General features: G+C 20.5%; 1 long non-coding RNA gene across 2 annotated transcripts; it reads right to left on the bottom strand.

Moving 5' to 3' along the window:
• Positions 1–12,084: 12,084 nt before the first annotated feature.
• LOC133667530 (uncharacterized) lies at positions 12,085–14,124 on the bottom strand. 2 transcript variants are annotated; one of them, XR_009833221.1, is made up of 4 exons: positions 13,834–14,124; positions 13,198–13,468; positions 13,060–13,129; positions 12,085–12,934 (listed from the first exon to the last, which is right to left on the bottom strand). It is a non-coding gene; the product is annotated as an uncharacterized LOC133667530 (long non-coding RNA). The 2 variants fall into 2 exon arrangements; XR_009833220.1 differs by lacking the exons at positions 12,085–12,934; positions 13,834–14,124 and having other exon boundaries at positions 13,097–13,129; positions 13,198–13,729.
• Positions 14,125–20,814: the final 6,690 nt, after the last annotated feature.

The following is a 20,814-nucleotide window of genomic DNA, read 5'->3' on the forward strand; positions in this document are numbered from 1 at the left end:
CACCATACGTGGTCGAACGCTCCCTTGATATCGAATAGTATGGCGAGGACATATTTCTCCGTTGATTCTCTTACCATTTTCCTCATCTCCAGGATCGCGTCCGTCGTTGATTTCCCCGTACGAAATCCGAATTGATTCGTGGCCGCGTACCGACTGTCCGAAAACAGCGGTCTGAGTCTCTCCGCCAGCAGTTTCTCCAGGCACTTCCCGACCACTGAGAGGAGGCAGATCGGACGGTACGAGGCTGGGTCCGATGCGTCCCTGTCGGGATCCTTTAGCAGGGCGCGGATCGAGCCCTCCTTCCAAGTCTCAGGGAAAATACCGTAGCGCAGACATGCGTTAAAAAGACCTCGCAGCTCTCTGCAGATGATGGCGTGGGAGGCTTTAAGGCTTTTACTTCGACCTCGATCCTATTCGGGCCCGGCGCTTTGCCATTCTTTATCTTGCTTATCGCCCGCCGGACTACCTCCTTGTCGAAAGGCGGCGCATCGTTCGTCGTCGGTGGTTCGACCGCCACTCGACGTTTCATTGTTTGTGCCGCTGTGATATCTGGTGTGTCGTCCGGGACGAGGGAATCCAATAATGCGCGAGCGCACTCCTCCCACTTTGGTCTTTTCCTATCGCCTGCCTGCCATTCTCTCGGCGTTGCAACGACGACCTCTGGCGCAACCTTCCTACTGCAGAGTTTGTAAATCACACCCCATGGGTCACGGTTCCCTTCTTCGGTGACGAATCGCTGCCAACTTTCTCGTCTGGCCTTTTCGATTTCCGTTTTGTACTCCCGCCGAATGTTCAAATACACGGTTCTTCTTTTCTCCCTAAGTTCGGAAGCACGCTCCATCTGGAATGCCTTTTTTGCCGCATACATCCTCCTCTTGGTCAAGGATTCCGTCCACCATGAAACTGATTTCACCTGCCCCTTTTTCGGTTTCATCGCATGGTTGTACATCTCGATGATGGTATCCCGCAAGGCAATTGCCGCAGAGGAAACTCTCTCAACCGAAAGGATCTCGGCGTTTAGGCATCTCCTGCTTCGCAACTCCGCGATACGCCTCCGGAATTTTCCCCAGTCTGCCGTTTTTATGTTATATCTGGGGAGTGTCAGTTAGTATTGCTGGCCTCGCTGCGGTGCCACACTTGTCAATATCACATAGTCGCTGGTTGTCCATTTTTCCACAACAGACCATTTCCTGACGAGTTTCAGAATACCTCGGGATTCCGAGAAGACCTTCCGACTCGTCAGGGCAAGCTCGATCTCCTCGCCACGGGTATCCGCATGATGACAGTGCCATAGAGGTAATCTTGCGTTTACATCGGCCGAAATGATTAATTTCTCTCCGGGAAGGATGGACGTGTTCTCTTCTATTTTTCGGATGTATGGTTCGATGCTATCGAAGCATTGAAAATAAATGCTTGCGAGATACATCGGTCCGAAGGGCCCGATTCTACACACACGCAATGATCGTCACACAAATGAGTCAACTTGGTCGTCGTGATCATCTGGTTTCGTATCGCTATTCCGGCCATGACCGCGGTGCCGGATTTGTCTCTGAAGACCACGAGCACACACCGCCCGAATTCGATGAATTTCCCTTTCGGGTTATATGGTTCTTGCATGAGCAGGATGCCGATGCATTCGTCGTCCTTGATCCGTGCAATCTCGAGGGTGATACATTGTGCTCTTCGCATGTTGAGTTGGGCCAAACATAGTTCATATACATCTTTATAGGTCTTACTGATCATAGTTCGTTCGTAGTAGGACCTGATTCAAAGCCGCTGTGTAACTTTAAAAAAAGGGACAGGCCTTATCTATCACGGCGTGTGATGATGTTTTTCCGCTTCTCTTGCAATTACGGCAAACTGGATTTTTGTTTTCGTTAGGACAATTTTTGAAGGCATGGCCTTCCTCTACGCAGTGGCTGCAAATCTCCTTGTCGTTTCGGCAATATTTAGCTGTATGTCCAAAGTTATGGCACTTGTAGCATCTCATCACCACTAGATAATCCTGTACTTTGTAGCAGTTCCAACCAATGTAGATTCTCTCTTTTTTAATAAGAATTTCGCGGGCTTCTTTCGAAGTTTCGAGCACCCAATTACATCTTTCTTTTTTCCTGTCACCGGTTTTAAATGCTAATCTTACTTGTCGGCGGAACATTTCTTTCGTGTTTGTTTCTAAGTTCTGCTCTTTCATTATATCCTCGTCATTATTAGCTTTGGAGACATCATATATTATCACTCGTGGACATTTTTTCGCCGGGACATTGACCACGAAACCAGCTTCTCTCAGTTTTCAGTAGTCGAGGAGAGTCGTAAGGTCCTTTTGACCTGCCGTTTCTACGAGTATTGCTGCTAATTTTTTTTATATGCTTAACTATAAGTTTTTCCGCTACGGGCGAGACGATCTTTAAAAAGGCTTTGTTTTCTCGGAGTTATTCGCGATTCCTGCATCAGATGGGATTATTGTTATGGGTCTCGTTTGTGAGCGCCGCAACCCTGGAACGTATGTCCACGCGCTCCGCGTATGTCATATTAAGTTTGCCCGATTGTTGTTGTATAACTTTTTCCACTGCGCTTTTTAGCGTTTGTTGCTGATCCTGTTTTTCTTGTTGCAATACCATTGTCTGACCTTCTAAATTGCTATTGTAAATTAAACTTCGTTGGAGCAATATCTGGATTTTCGCCTTGATGTTCTTCGGTCATGTTGCTTCGGCGCCATCCTATCGTTCGCGATAATTTGCCTGATCACGTCGGTGCCATTTAGTTGTTTGAATTAAAGCTTCCGGTCATGTCGGTTCGCACCGCTTTATTTTATTTAGTAAATTCGATCTCTACTAGCGGCGTATTGTTTTGCATCGCGAACGCTCTTTCAATGTCCCAATGGCATATTTCTTCTATTTTATAAGTATCAACTAAAATTACTTTAATTAAAGATAGTTTTTAAAAGTGTACAAATCGCCTGTTTATTTCATTAAACTTGAAATAAGTCGTAATGTAGTAAAAGTATTAGAAAGTATTTTTAGATTTAAAATTTTAGTTTAAAAAAAATATTTTTTTTACATTGAAAAAATTTAAAAATTTTTAAATTTTATAAATTAATTTACTAAATTTTCTTTTGAAGTTTAAAATTATAATTTTTAAAAGTTTAAAAATTAAAGTTGAAAAAAATTAAATTAAAGTTAAATTAATTATTTTGAATTTATCTTTATTTTTATAATTAAAAATAATGTAAATGAAAATTATTAAATATTAAAGGATAAAATTTTATTTTGTACCTTGAGTATCAGGATTGATTAAAATTGAAGAACTTAAGAATTTGAAATATCTTGAAAATAAGAGAGCTAAATTTATAAAATTTTTTTTGTAATATTAAAATTATAAATATAAATTTAGAAATTAAATGTCATTCAAGTTTGTTAATATCAAGTTTTTTTTAGAAATAAATTTAATTTAGATATAAAAATTTTAATAAATTAAATTTTAAATAAAAATTTAATTTATTTAATTTTAATATTATATATTTTATATAATATTATATTTTATAATATTAAATAATATTTTTTTTAATTTAAAAAATTTAATAATTTAATTTGTTTTAATAAATATTTAAATTAAAATTTTTATTTATTATATAAAAATATATACTAAAATTATAAAAAATATAGAAATAATGATTAAATTAATAATAAAAGTAAATTTTAAATTGAAATTATTTAAATTACACAATTTAAAGGAATTCGGTAAATATATTATTCACCTGTTTATCAAAAAAAATATGTCCTAAAAACATGAATTTAATTTTAAGTCGATTTGTTTCATGAAGTAAAATTTAAATAGTTGCAGTATATTGACTGTACAAAAGTAACATAATAAATTGTCTTTTAATTGATGAATTAACGAATGAACGAATTAATGAAATAATAACTGTCTTCAAATTATAAAATGAATTTAAATTTTTAATAAAAATTCCAAAATTTATTTATAGGACCATATGATCCTATAGAATTTTATTTAATTTAGTTATTTATCTAAATTATTTTTAAATAAATAAATAATTAATTAAATTTGATTGAGAGAATTGATAAATTTAACAAACTTTATTTAAAAATTAAATTTGATTAAAAGATATTTTTGATTTATATTTTATAATTAAAAAAATAAATTACTTTAGGAATAACAGCGTAATATCTTTTGATAGATTATATTGATAAAAATGATTGCGATTTTGAATTAAAATAAAAATTAAATATAGGAATTTAAGTTTTTAAGTCTATTCGACTTTTAAAATTTTACATGATTTGAGTTCAAATCGACGTAAATCAAATTGGTTTCTATCTACATTATATTCTATCTATCTATATATTCTATCTACAATAAAAAAAATAAATTAATTGTACGAAAGAACTTAATTTATATTATTTATATTATTTATAAATAAATAATTAATAAATTTATTATTTTAGCATATAAGATGCATTAAATTTAAAATTTAATTATATTAATTTATTTAAATTAATAAATAATAATTTGAATTTTGAATTTCAATTAATTTATTAATTTTAATAGTTATAATAATATTTTAATTAATGTAAAATATTTTTAACTTTGCTGGAACGAAAAATTTTAGAATATATTCAAGATCGAAAAGGACCTAATAAAGTTTTTTTATTTCGTTTATTTTAGCCTTTTAGAGATGCATTAAAATTATTATCAAAAGATTGATTTTTTTTATCATTAGTTATATGAGTTTTATATTCTTAATATTATTTGTTAATATTATTTGTATAATGGAATTTAATATTTCATTTATATTATTAATTTTAGGATTAAGTGTGTATTCAGTACTATTTGTTGGATGAATTTCAAATTGTAATTGTGCTATTTTAGATTTAATACGTTTAGTTTCAACAATAATTTCTTTTAAAATTAATTTATTTTTTTTAGATTAGTTTTTAGATAAATAATATTAATTGAACGATTTTCTTTTAGGGAATTTATTAATTATCAAAATAAAATTAAATTTGCAATTTTATAATCATATTAATAAAATAAAATTATTAATAAATATTCAATAATAAATTTTATTAAATAGATTGAATTTATTATTTTTTAAATTGTTATTATATAAAATAATGATATATAAAATTAAAATTGATATTACTAATCCAATTACTCCACCAAATTTATCAGGAATTGCACGTAAAATTGAACGTGCAAATAAAAAGCATTATTCAGGTTTAATATGTGTTGGAATATTTATTGGATTTGAAATTTAAAAATTATCTCCTAAATGGTATGAAAATTAAAGATTAATAAATATAAAGATAAATAAAATAATATAGAATCTTAATAGACCTTTAATTGAAAAATATGGATGAAATGAAATTTTTTGGCGTAATTTGAAACTAATGGATTTGATGAACCAGTTATGAACCAGTTAAATGAAGTGCAAATAAATGTAAAATAAGTATAAATAAAATCACTAATGGTAAAATAAAATGTAAAATATAATAAAATAAATAAAATGAAATGAAAAAAATTGATTTAAAGTGGCATTAATAATTGAAAATCAACTAAATTCATAATATAATTTATCACTAATGTATGGAATTGATAGTAAGCTGATAGTAAATTTGTAATAACTATAATTCCTCAATATGATATTTATCCACAAATTAAAACATAACCTATAAATGCTGCTGCTATTTATAGTAAAAGAATTAAAATTCCAATTTTTCATATTCTAGGTAATTTATATGAACAATAAAATATATTACGTCTAATATGAACGTATATAACTATAAAATAAAACTGTAAAATAAAAAAATAACTTTAGAATAAAATGAAGCATCATTTATATAAATTAATCGAAATAATCAATCTGAATTTATATCTTTTATAATATTTGTAATTGATCAAAATGCAATATCAGTATTAAGACAATAATATATTGATAATATAAATACAGAAATAATTTTAATTATTAAAAAAATTCCTAAAATTGATCCAAAATTACATATATAATTAGTATTTATTGGTGTTGGTAAATAGATTGTTGATATAATTATTTTTAAAAATTCATTAGAATTAAAAAATTTTTTTAAAATTTTTATTTTGAGTTTAATTTAAATATTGAACTATTTTTTCTTTCGAAGAGTATTTTTTCAATATATGTAATTTTTGTTATTAATAATAAGGTAAAAATTAATATAAAAATTATTGTAAATAATGTAGTATTTATTTCTGTATATAAATAGATCAATATATTATTAAATCAATATTTTTAATTAGATTAAAATATATTTCATTATTAATTATTTTTTTTTATAATTTAAACGATAATATTATTAAAAATAAAATTTGTAAAATTAATTTAATTTTAAATTTTAAAAGTTCATTTATTAAAGAAATAAAATATGAAAATATTATTAATGTTCTTCTTAAAAAAACATTAATGTTATTATAATTAATGAATTTAGTGGACAAGTTAAAAATAATATAGTAGAAATATAAATTGAATATACAATTAAATAAATTAATGAAATTGATGGATTATTATAAATATTATTTAAATAAATTCTTGAGATTTTTGAAATTACAGTTGATGATAAAATTTTATATAAAATTAAAATTATTGTTATAATAAATTTGTTATAAATTATAATTTTAGTTATATACACATAATAAATATTTATTGTTTAAAAATAGTTTAATCAAAAATGGTAATTTTGGGAATTATTGATATTTAATAATTTAAATTTTTTTGAAATTTTAAATAAACTTAGCTAAAATATTATTTTATATATTTTTAATTTACAAAATTAATGTTTTAAATTAAACTATTTAGCTAAATAATAATAAAAATTTATTAAATTAATATTTTTAATAATTTTATTATTTTTTATATTTACATTATACTATAATGTAAATTTTCTAAGATTTTTAATTTTAATAGAATTTTTGATTATTACAATTTTATTTTATATTATTGATAATGAAATTAATACATGATTATTTTTAATTTTTTAAATATTTTTTGTTTGTGAATTAATTTTGGGTTTATCATTATTAGTAAAAATAAATTATGAATTATGTCATCGAAAATTAAGAATATTAGATTTAATTTGTTAACTTAGGATTATTATAATTTTATTAATATTTGTATATTTATTTATATTATTTATTAAAAAAATAAATAATTTAAATTTAATTATAATATTATTAATAAATTTATTTAATTTTAATTGAATTGAATAAATTTTTATTTTTTATAATTTTAGTTACAATAATTTTTCTTACGATTTAATAATATTAACTTTATGAGTTTTTTGATTAATTTTTTTATAAATCTATTATTAATAATTTCATTATTATTAGTTTTTATATCAATAAATTTATTGATATTTTATTTATTTTATGAGTTAGGTTTATTATTGATTTTTTATTTAATTGTCAAATGAGGATATGAAAATCCTTAGTTATCAATTTTATTTATTATTTTATACAATAATTTTTTCATTAATAATATTATATATTATTTATATTTATTATATTATTATATATTTATTGAATTGACTGCAGATTAAATTTTATATTAATTGAAAAATTAAATTTAAATTTAAATTTAATATTATTTATGTATTTATTAATATCATTTTTAGTTAAAATTCCAATTTATTTACTTCATAGTTGATTATGATTCATGTTGAAGCATCTTATTATGGATCAATAATTTTAGCTTCAATTATATTGAAATTAGAAGGATATAGAATATTATGATTAATAACAATTTTTAAGAATAAATTTATTTTTATGCAAAAAATTTTAATTGTAATTAATTCATTTGGAATTTTAATTTTAAGATTAATATGTTTATCTCAATATGATGTAAAATCTATTATTGCAATTTCATCAATTGTAAATATAGAATTAATAATTATAAGAATATTAACTTTTTTAAAATAAGAATAAATGGTAGTTATTTAATAATAATTTCTCGTGGTCTTAAATCTTAGGGATTATTTTTTTTTTTAGTAAAAGTAATTTATAAACTAATAGACATTTAATATTTGTTAATAAAGATATAATATAATTAAATTAATATATAATTAATTTTATATCTATAATATCTTTATTTTGATTTATAATATTATGTTGATTTATAATGTTCATCTATATTTATCTATATAATCTATATAATTATGTATAATCATCATAATATAATCTACATAGGATCATCTGTTTCATTAAATTTAGTAAGTGAAATTATATTTATAATTGGTTTAGTATCATAATTAAAATTTATAATTATTATTTTAAAAATATATTGTTTATTTAGATTTATTTATTCAATTTATTTATTTATATTTACTAATCATGGAAAGATTTATATAAGATTTAAAATTAATAATGATTTATTGATTGAATATTTTATTTTAATAATACATTATTTTAATAATTGAATTCCATTAAATTTAATGTTTTTAAAATTATATTTTATTTAATATTTTATTTAATATTTATTTAAATAGTTTAATAAAAATATTGATTTGTGAAATGATATAAATATAAATTTATTTTAAATTATCATAAAAATATTAATTTGTGGAATTTTGTTATTTAAATTTAGATTATTTATTGTATTATTAAGATTTTTATATTTAAGTAAAATTGTTATTTTTAAATAAAATATTTATATATTTAGTTCTATAAAATTTGATTTTTTAATAATAATTGATTATAAATCATTAATATTCATTTTTAGTAAGGATAATTTTTTCTATAATTATTATTTATTGAATTAAATATATAAATTTAAGAAAATTAAAAATAAATCAGTTTTTATATTTAATAATATATTTTTAATTTTTATATATATATTAATTTTGAGACCAAATATATTATCAATTATTTTAGGTTTAGATAGCTTAGGATTAATTTCTTAGTAATTTATTAGTAATTTATTAATTTATAGTTGTTTAGTAACTTATTATATAAAAATAAAATCATTTATTTCAGGTAGTACTTCAACTATTATATAGTTTATTTTAAAACGTTTAGGTGATATTGGATTATTATTAATTATTAATTATATGTTTAATAATTTATTATGGAAGATGAAATTTATCTTTTTATAAAATAAATAAATTTATAATAATTTTTTTATTCTTAATAGCTTTCACTAAAACAGCTCAAATTCCTTTTTCAATTTGATTTCCAATGGCAATGAAAACTCCAACACCTGTTTTATCTTTAGTTCATTCTTCAACATTGATAACAGCTGGAATTTATTTATTAATTCATTATGTAGATTTATTAGAATGTAAATATAAAAATATTATTTTATTAATTTCAGAATTAACAGTATTATTTGTTGAATTAACAGCAAATTTTGAATTTTAGTTTTAAAAAAAATTGTCGCTTATTCAACATTAAGACAATTAGGTTTTATAATAAGAATATTATCTACAGGATTTATTTAATTAATATTTTTTATATCTATTTATTCATGCAAAATTTAAGTCATTAATATTTATTTATTAATGTGTTGGAAGATGTATACATTTTATAAATTGAAATCAAGATATTCGATTATATTATGGAATATATTATGTTTATCCATTAAAAAGAATAATTATTATTTTTTCAATTTTAAAATTATGTGGATTTTCATTTTTAGTTGATTATTATTCTAAAGATTTAATTATTGAATGTTTTTCTTTAGAAAAACAAGCAATAAATTATCTTTCAACAGTAAATTTAATTATTGGAACAATTTTAACTGCTTCATGTTCTTTTTGAATAATTTTAGTAATAATAAATAAATATTTAATAATTAATGTTGTATTTAAAAAAGAAGATAAAATTATGGGAATTTCTATATTAATAATAATAATAATAATAATAATAATAATAATAATAATAATAATAATAATAATAATAATTTTAAGATTAATTTATAGAAAATTAATTTAATATAATTTAATAAAATTAATTTAATAATTAATAATAATAATAATAATAATAATTTTAAGATTAATTTATAGAAAATTAATTTTTAATACAATAAATTTTAATTTATGTAAAATTAATTTATTATGAAGTTATAAACTAATAATATTTAAAATAATAACTATAGGATATAATTTTTATAAATTTATTTTATTAAGTAATAAAATTGGTTTATTGCAAATATTATTTATATTTATAAATATAATTTATAAAAGAATTTATAAAAAAAATTAATTTTATCAATATTTAATTCTAAAATATTTATTGAAAAATCAATTATTAAAATATTATCAAATAAATTTATATTTTTAACATTAAATTTACATAGTTTTAAAATTACTAATATTATATTAAAATTAATATATTTTTAATTAGTATAATTTATGTAATTTATTTTTTAATTTATATAATTAATTTTATTAATTAATTAATTAAATTATTTATTTAAATAGCTTATATTTAGAGTTTAATATTGAAAATATTAATGGAAATTTTAATTTTTAAATAAATAATAATATATAATTTAGTTAGAATAATATAATATCTAAACAATTTATTAACAATAAATTTCTAAATAATTAGCTTTAATTAATTTAGAAATTATTAAAATTTAAAAATTATTAAAATTTATTTAATAATTTTATTTATAGCATATAATATATAAGAAGTATATAATCATAATATATATTATAATTATAATATATAAAAAGTAATAATTTACATTTAATTTTGACTTAAAGATTAATTCAATTAATTAAATCCTTATATTATTTTAGTTATTGTAATTATTATAATCTAATTAAAATATTCAATTTAAATAATTGTTTATTCCCTCAAATGATAATATTAAAATTAATAAAATTAAAAAATATGAAATTATTCTATATGAAATTAATGTTCTATAAGATTTTAAATAATAAATAACAGGTAAAAATAAAATAATTTCAACATCAAAAATTAAGAATATTATTGTTATTAAAAAAAAAAAAAGGAAGTGAAAAGGATAAATTAGATTTTGTAATAGGGCTAAATCCACATTCAAAAGGAGATCTTTTTCAAAATCTTTTTTTTTTATTGAAATAAATTTATTAGAAGGATTAATGAAATTAAAGTGATTAATAAAAACATAAAAAGATATATATATATAATTATATTAAATTTAATTAATTTTCTTAATTGAAAATTAAACGTATTTATTTATACAATATATGTTTATATATATACATATAATTAAAATTTAATTTATAAATTTAAATCAATAAATAAACAAAATATAAATAAATAAAAGTAACCAAATTACATTAACAAAATGTCAATATCAAATGGCTAATTCAAAATTTATATTATGTTTATTTCAAAAATGAATTTTTAATAGTTGATATAGAGATACTAAAAGAAAAATGATCCAATTAGTACATGTAAACCATGAAATCTAATAGCTATAAAAAAATTGAATAAAAAAGAAATAGAATCATAAATTCTATCATTAAAGCAAAAAAAAAAATTTAAATATTCAATTGTTTATAAAATAATAAAATAAATCTCTAATAAAATTGTTTATGTTAAATAAAATTTTCTATATTTTAATTTAATAATTAAATAATAATGACTTAATGTTATCCTGGAGAAGCTAATGTAAATCCTGGAGAAATTGAAGTAAATGAATTTAATAATGGAATTTCTATTGACTTAAAAATTTAATATTTTTTGGTGGTCATAATATATCCAATTTCATATTTGGGAAAATTGATGTATGAAAAAAGTCAAAAAAAAAAAAAAAATACAAAAATATTAATTCTAAAATAAATAAAATTATTCTAAATTTTTAAAAATTACTAATAAAAATGTATGTAATCCTTTATAATAAAATATTCTATCTCTCAATAATATCACAAAATCAAAATATTATAATTAAAGTGGTATTAATTATATTTAAAATTATAAGTAAAAAAATTGTTCTTGTTAATTCAAATAACCTAAAAGATAAAATAATTGGTCATGGGCAATTTATGATTACATTAAATGAAAAGTTTTTTTTCATTATTTATTAATTAAAATTCATTTGATTCTGAAAAATATAAAATTAAGAAAATTGAAAATACATATCATTGAATAATTGATATAAAAATTTCTAAAGTTAATAATGTATTTTGAATTAATAAATTAATTGGAATTATTGCAATAAAATTTCTAATAAAAATACCTAATAATGTTAAAATTAAATGTCCTGAAATTAAATTTGCTGATAATCAAATTGATAAAGTTCATTGATAAAGTCAAATAATTAATTTAACTAATTCAATAATAACTATAAAATTAATTAAAAATATTGGAGAGTCTTTATTGGAAAGCATTTTTTTTATCATATATTTCATATCAATCTTCTTACCAATACTTACTATTTTATCTCGTTCATCTTGTTACATGATACATTGATATTAATGTTCTTTTGATATACTTAAATCATTTTCATCTAAATTAATATTCACAACTAAATTCTTCTTCTTGTATCTTATTTGGAAAATGCACAAATGAAACATAAAAAGCATAAAAATGTACGCAAATATGTTTGTAATTAAATATTAAATTATAAAGATTATAATCATAGAAGAATAACAAAAATAACAATGTTTGATTCTGTTTGTTTTAATTTTCTAATGAAAAAAGAAAAATGAATATTTTAACCTGATGGACATTTAATCCAAGCTTAGTATTTTATTGCCATTATATTTTCAGATATATGTTTTACTGAAGGACCAAAAGTATTCCTATATCTAATCCAATCAAATTTCTTGTTCCGTTTCATTACTTACATTTAAAAATGATAGAATAGAATAGCTGTAAAGTCATGCTTCTGCATAACATTTTAAGGCTGCCTGTGTATTCTGACAGTGTGCAGTGACAGGCATATTGGATGAATTTTTTCCTTATAAAAAAAAACAAAAAAATATTTATATATTTATTACATAAAAGTCAGATGTTAATATTTGACTTATTCCAATAATATATATAGAGGTTAATTTTTAATTTTATGATTTTATGAAAACTTACACGACATTTAAGAACACTAGAGTTAAAATTTTCTTCACCTCTTTCACAAGAAAACACAATGCAGTGGATTCTAATGAAACGAGTGATATTACATTACAAATTCTTGTATTTATTAATGACAATTGAACACAATATTACCTTGGATCTTTATTTCGACTTTATCTTCTACAGAAAAAAATTGAGCAATTATATCTGTAATAAGTTTACATATGCTTCGGTTGATGAATTTTCTTTGTTTGCCAGGTTCTTTAAATACTGCATCACTGTTGCACATTTGTTTTTGCGACACAAACCAGGAGATTAGACTATTATAAATTCCACATTGTCGAACATTTACATATTCTCGATTTCCACGTAATATAGTTAAATAATATTATTCTTAATTAGTAACATAGACAATTAAATCTTGCTATAGAAAAATATTTAAAATGGATTATTATTATTACGAATGTTTATCAATATATTTAAATACAAAAATTGTTATGAATTTAAATATTTCTGCATTATTATAATTTTTCTAATTATATCATATAATTTTAAAAAAGTATAATCTTCAAAATAACAAAACTATGAATATTAAGATTGGAGAGAAACTATATGTGAGACTATATATTTATATTTACTTGTGTTCTAAAATTCTATTATATAAACAATTGTTAATTTTATAATATAAATTGGTAAAAATATTCCACAAAAAAATAGTTAAATTATTTACATTTTCACATTTTCAAATTAAATAAATAAAGAAAACTAAAGAAAACTAAAACACTTAACTAAGCATTTATTGAAATATTTATTATTTCAAACCATTGATTTTCTTTTTTTATTTTTTTTTACTATCAAATTTTCAACTTTCATATAGGTTATCATTAAGGTTACGTATTATTTCGTATTATTCATAACAATCTTTTGAAATTATGCATTAAATTTATTTATATTTTTATAATTTATATTCCACATTGTATTTTTAAATATATTATTAATATATGTGTGTGTACATAAGAATATAATTTACAAAATATAAATTCACAGAATATCTATTCGAAAATAATTAAACGTGACGGCAAAAGACGACATTTAAATTAAATATTCTAAACGTATTTTAGATCTTCTATAACAGCACTCGATTTAAAATATTATATATATATATATATTTACAATATATCAATCACTTTATTATAAATTAATAATGTACCACACCTGTTCACAATATTATTTTAATTATTTTAATTATCATAATTTTGATATATATATTTAGTTCAAAAAAATTAATTAACAAATATGATGATATTACAAATTTATTTATCAAATAAAAAGCACTAATATTATCAGGCCATATATATGACGTTTTTTATGAAAATATAAACTATTTATATTATCAAAAATCTTTATCTTTCTTTAATTTTCACCTTTATAAAAGGATACAATATATGCGCACTATATATGTATATATACACATACATATATACACATTTGTATTGTATACATACATACACATCTATATCTGTATAAACACATAAAATACAATCAATCTTTAATTTTTTAAAATTAATTTACATAATATGTTTGTACGAAATACTTCTTATAATATATAATATATAAATCTATTTTGTGTAAAATTTATTTATTTTTTAATTATTAACTTGTTAATAAGAACTATTTATATTCAATTGAATTCGTATTATTGAAATCAATGATAATTTTGTTTTATATGAAATATTGCGAATATAATATGAAACCATTTTTTTTATTATGGAATATCATTTCAAAGCAGTGAAATTAATTTTTCAAGTTTCAACACTATTTTTCTTTCTTTATATATAATTTCATTTCGTAACGATTCAATAAAATTTTAAATTATAAAATATTTAATTCTAACTTTATCATCGGAGATAGAATAAAATACATTTCTAGAAGAAATGCAAAACATAGAAAAATGAGAGTTGATTTCACATACTCAAAGAAATTTTTTATCCAAAAATAAGTTATTCTATATATAATATTTTAATATATTGCTATATATAAGTTTTCATTGAAATCAAATCTTTCATAATAATTCAATTTCTTTGTTAAAATATAAAAAAAAATTTGCGACTATAGATTAAGTTACAAGTAAAACTTCGATTAATCAAACTAACGGTTTATAATATCAGTAGTCTAAGTGCGTAATATAATTTTTTAGATAATTCAATAATTTATATTGACAGTAATGTCGAATTCGAGATAAACAGAAATACCACATCGTACAAAAACGAGCTAAATTACGTCAAATTTAGTCTTGAAATATTGATTTTTATTGAACCCAAGAAATGTTATCCGATACAAAAACGCCCAGTTACAGCAAATTATGGAACGAAAAATTGATTTCGGTAAGTCACGCAGCTTTTGCACAAGAAATTCGAAGGCTTGGCGTATTTCGCTTTGATAACGTTGAAAGTAACGATTTCTCACAGATACATTGAATTCCGATACAAAAATTCGGTTTTTATCAAAATTGTAGTTTTTTGATGAACCGCTGTTACAGCGAATTCGGACTCGAAAGCAAACAAAAATACGACATCGAACAAAAACTCGCCATGTTATGACAAATTCTGCCATAAAAAATTGATCTTTGATTGAAACTGTAACTTTTCGACAAAAAATCGCTGAATTGGGGATCGAGAATGATTTAATTAATAAATTATAAATGTTTCATAAAGTTTTGGAAATCTTAATTTTAATTTTGTGTTAGATAGAATACTAATAAACTAAAAAAAAAAACAAAAGATGCGCGATAGTATCGTATCACATTTTTGTTTACTCAGTAAACGGTGTTATATAATCATCGTACTGAATATTGAATATTTGTTGGAAATAAATCTTAAATAAGTTAAATAACAAATTATGTAAATTTGCATAATTAAAAATCATAAAATTTTTTTTAATGATAAATATATTTCAACAATAATATTATAATTTTTTATGATCATTATATATTACATTATATTAGAATTTAGAAATATTCATTTCTATATACATTTAAAAGAATTATTTATATTATATACTTACTTTTATATTTACTTTTTGCCAAGAAGTTCTATGTAAGTGATATTGCCAGATATATATGAGAGACATTACTACTGCATCTAGTTGAATGTTTTTGTTCTTCAACTATTTCATTTTATATAATGTAAACTTAAAATGCTTATAACTAAATTAAATCTTAGATATATATGAATTATCTTCATTTTTATATCCAATCTTCAAAATGTCTTATATTTTTATAAACATATATATTTATCATATATATGTTGTATATATTATTATTTATTATTATTATTATATATTTATTAGTGCAATTATATATTATCATAACTGCATCATGTAAATAATGTTTAAAATTATTTGTCACAGCTTTGAAAAATAATTTCTTATCTTCAGATTATTCTATTCTAAATCGATAAAAGATTAAAAAAATAATTGCAGAATTGATTTATAATTTTCAAATTTTTTTTTATTATGTCATATGGTATTCATTACAAAAAAGAAAAATTTCAAAAAAACCATAGATTATAAATATATTTTTCTCTGATTCATTTTATTTAAAATATTTATATAGAGAATATCATCTTTTTTTTTAATAGAATGCTTATTTATAGGATAATTCCTTTATAGAATGCTACGAAATGACTTTTTTTAATGAATGTTAAATTACAGATATTTTTTTTTGATATGATTTTTTTTAAGATATAAAATTTTCGTCAATGCTGCTATTGATGTAAGAAATTTTTGCTCATGAAATATATTGCAATATATAAAAAGATTATTACATGCAAAATTTATAGCAAATCTATTTTTAATTGATAAGTAGTTTCTAGATTATATTATATCAGAAAATAGATCTTGTAATTAATTTTATAAATCATCTGCATAAACCAATATAAAGTCAACGACAAATATTTTATTAACATAAACTAACATAAATAGAATTCAATAATATAATATCAAAAGTATTTGATAAATGATTGAAAAATTAAAGCTATTCACTCATTATGTGAGAAGAAAACACTCAAAATGGTTATTTATATATATATTTATATATATATCAAAATTATGAAAATTAATAAAAAGAGTAGAATATAGAGTTACTTTGGCAGAAGTGAATTTATAAATCACAGTAAATTCAAGTTTAACCTTTATAAATGGATCTCTCATCTCTAATGGAATTAATATTAATCTAAATAGCAAATTTTCAATTGTCGAAGTAAATGTGCTGTTATTTGTACCTATAAAATTTTAGTATTATATACACATTTTTATATTAATTTTTCTTTATATAGTAGAAATAAGTATAGTCTTACCTCACAATATAAATTAGTACAATGATTATTTATAAAAATAATTTTTGCTAAATTGAGAAAAGTCTATATTAAACATATTATAATTTCTTATTTGACAATAGTTCTGATATGTTGAATGATTTTAAATAAAAATATAAATTATAAAATATTAATAAAAATTCGACTATTAAGTCTAATAGAATTTGATAAGTATATGCTTGATTAAGATAATGTGAAAGTTTAAGGATTTCAAAATGAATGTGCTTTTAATAGATAAAAAAAAAAGAAAAAAAAAATAACATCAATATTATTATTTTTATCAATAATATATAGATAATAATAGGAAAAAAATTTTAAATATTTAAGTGACACAAAAAAAGAAATCTATAAATTTTCTTTCTATAATGAAACTTTTCTTTCAAAAAACAAATATATAAAAAAACTTTCTAATTTATTTGATTGTGTAAAGATTGTGTAAATCTTTATACAATCAGAAAATTATATATACAATCAAAAAATAGATAACCCTAAACATAATTTTTAACGTATTATATAAACGTATACATAATTTTGCGTATTCGAATATAACTTAAAAACTCGAATATAACTTAGAATAGTGTAATATAATATAAATATCAATATTTGTACATTGTTCATTTTTATATCTATTATATTATATTAAATTTTTCAAAAATATTTTATATAATATAAAGAATACATTGTGTCATATAATATTCGTTTCTATTAAAAAAATTTTATAATTTTTTTTCACAATATTTTTTTGTAGCAATTTTTTTTATAAAAAATTCATCATCAATTGGAAAAGATAAAAGAGATAAAATTTCATTTTTTCGTATTAAAATATTAAATGTTTTTTTTAAATGTTATGCAAAAATGGCAATAGTTTATTGTATTAAGATTAAGATTATTTATTAAGATTATTAATCGAATAGAAGGTTATATTGAAGTATTATATTAAAATATTTATATCAAAAAATTAAGTAAATTCTGTTTCTATATCAATCATTGAAAACCGATAAAAAATCGATATCGCTAAATATAATCACGATTCAAAGGATCAAATAATTTAAATTCCGGAATTCTAAAATTTTATGTTATATCTAATTGATTTATTAAATTTATTAATTTTAAAAGATATTTAATTTTATATTTTTTAAAATTATTTTGTGATTCTTAAAAATGTCTAGAAATATTAATTTCATCTTTTCAATTTTGTGCCAATATAATATGAATGAAAATTTGTCAAATGATGTTTATAAGTTAAAGACTTAAAATATGTTGAATTGTTATTTGAATTAATAGAACATTTAATAATAAACATTGATAAAAATTAATATCAATATATTAATAATATTACTATTATATCTATAATTTATTTAATTTTATATCCAATTTGCCTCAAATATATATGATATTACTACATATAATTCTATATAGTTATAGTTTATAGATAATAGAAAATATTAAAAATATTGAGAGCTACCTATTATTTGCGGTATCTTTACTAAATTTATTATTATTACTATGAACTATTACAAAATTACAAAATTTTATATATTACTGTAAAATCATCAAACATACCTTGCAATTTGAAGAACATGTTGATTATTGAAAATGAAATCAAAATAAAATACTCTTTAGTCTCTAAAAAGAAAAATGAGCAAATCAAATTTTATAAAGATATAATAATTAATATTTTTGTTATTGTTATTAATATTCATGGTATATTCTCAAAATATTATTATTGACTATTGTATTATTATTATATTGCTATTTATTTATACTAAAATTGCGCACAAAGAGTACTGTTTATTTCTATATTTCAAATTTCATCATCAAAAATGATAGGAAAATTACAAGATAGATTATAATATAATAATTTAAAAATTTTTTTAAATATCAAATATGTGGTCACATTTTAATGTATTTAAAAGTAAGAATTAAATGTATTGACAATATCATCCGATATTATGAAAAAAAAATTAATGTGAAAGAACTATCTTTGTTATTATATTTGCTTTTGTAAATACCATTCGTCGATCTACACATGTACGCATAAAAATAAAAAATAAAGATATTAAAAGAGAATCTAAAAAAACCTTAATTTTCAACAGATTAGCATAGAACTCGGTAAAATGTTTAATTAAAATTCAATTTCTTGTATATTATAATATTATTATATAGTATACAATTCAAGAAGTATATAAAAAATTATAAACTTTAGAGAAAATGGAAATAGCAATCATTACCAATCATAGATTACAAAATAGAATTATTATTAAATAAAAAAAATTATAGGATTTTATTAATCAAAATCGATTAGAGATATTAAAATGATTGAATCCTAATCAAAAATAACAATTAAAACCATAGTTTCTTGATGAAAGATATTGTGTATATTTTCATTGCCAGTAAAGCAAACGATGTTTAGATTGTACTGTAAAATTACATCAAAAACCTATCAAACTAAGGTTCGTTATTTTTTTTAAAAATATTTACAATATAAAACTCTCGAAAATATAAAAAAATATAATTGACTTATATAATCAGTTAGAAGTAATTGAAGAAATTATCAACGATATCTTCTTTCCATGATAATACTGTATAATTTATCGGAATCTTATAATTACTTAATAAATATTTCTAAAAACAGACTTGAATAAAAATTAAAATTTTTTTTCAATGCTAAATTAAAGAAAAAATAAAGAACGAATATCATAGATTGACTTATCTTAAACTAGTGATCACCATATTTTTATATAGTATAGAAATTACAAGTTCTAATCCAAGAAAAGAAAATTCATTCGAGCTAAAATTATTTTTATAAAAGAGAAAATATAAAATCTGAAAGCAAAAGAAAAGAAAGATAAATAAATAAAGAAAAAGATAATAACAGTGAATTTTCTTTCAATGCAAATTCGTATATAATCGTCAAATGAATAATATGTTGATTCAAAAAGAATAAATCACGTGACAAATAAAATAAAAAATTTTTTATTTTCTATAAATAATGCAACAAGTATTGAAACGATCACAATTAGAAGGTATAAGTAATATTAAATATTTAAATAAATTCAATGTAGGAAGAATTATTATTACAACATTACAGTAAAATATATAACATATGTATAATATTATACGAAAATTAACTATTAGTTGAAAAAATGATTGATGATGATTTCGAAATAAAGTTTAGTAATAATAAATGCAATAATAGAAAATAATGAAATAATTGCAATAACTATTTATATAAATTAGATCAAATAATTTATAATTTGTAAATATATGAATGAACAAAACGTTAACATATTAAATGCACAATCAAAAATAATTGCATACATTCCTAGTACAGAAAATTAGAAAAAAAGAATTCGGATTATTATGTACAGAATAATTAAAAAAGATTAATGTTAAA

The sequence above is a fragment of the Apis cerana genome, unplaced genomic scaffold, assembly GCF_029169275.1.
Source record: "Apis cerana isolate GH-2021 unplaced genomic scaffold, AcerK_1.0 Chr0_AcerK, whole genome shotgun sequence".
NCBI lineage: Eukaryota > Metazoa > Arthropoda > Insecta > Hymenoptera > Apidae > Apis > Apis cerana.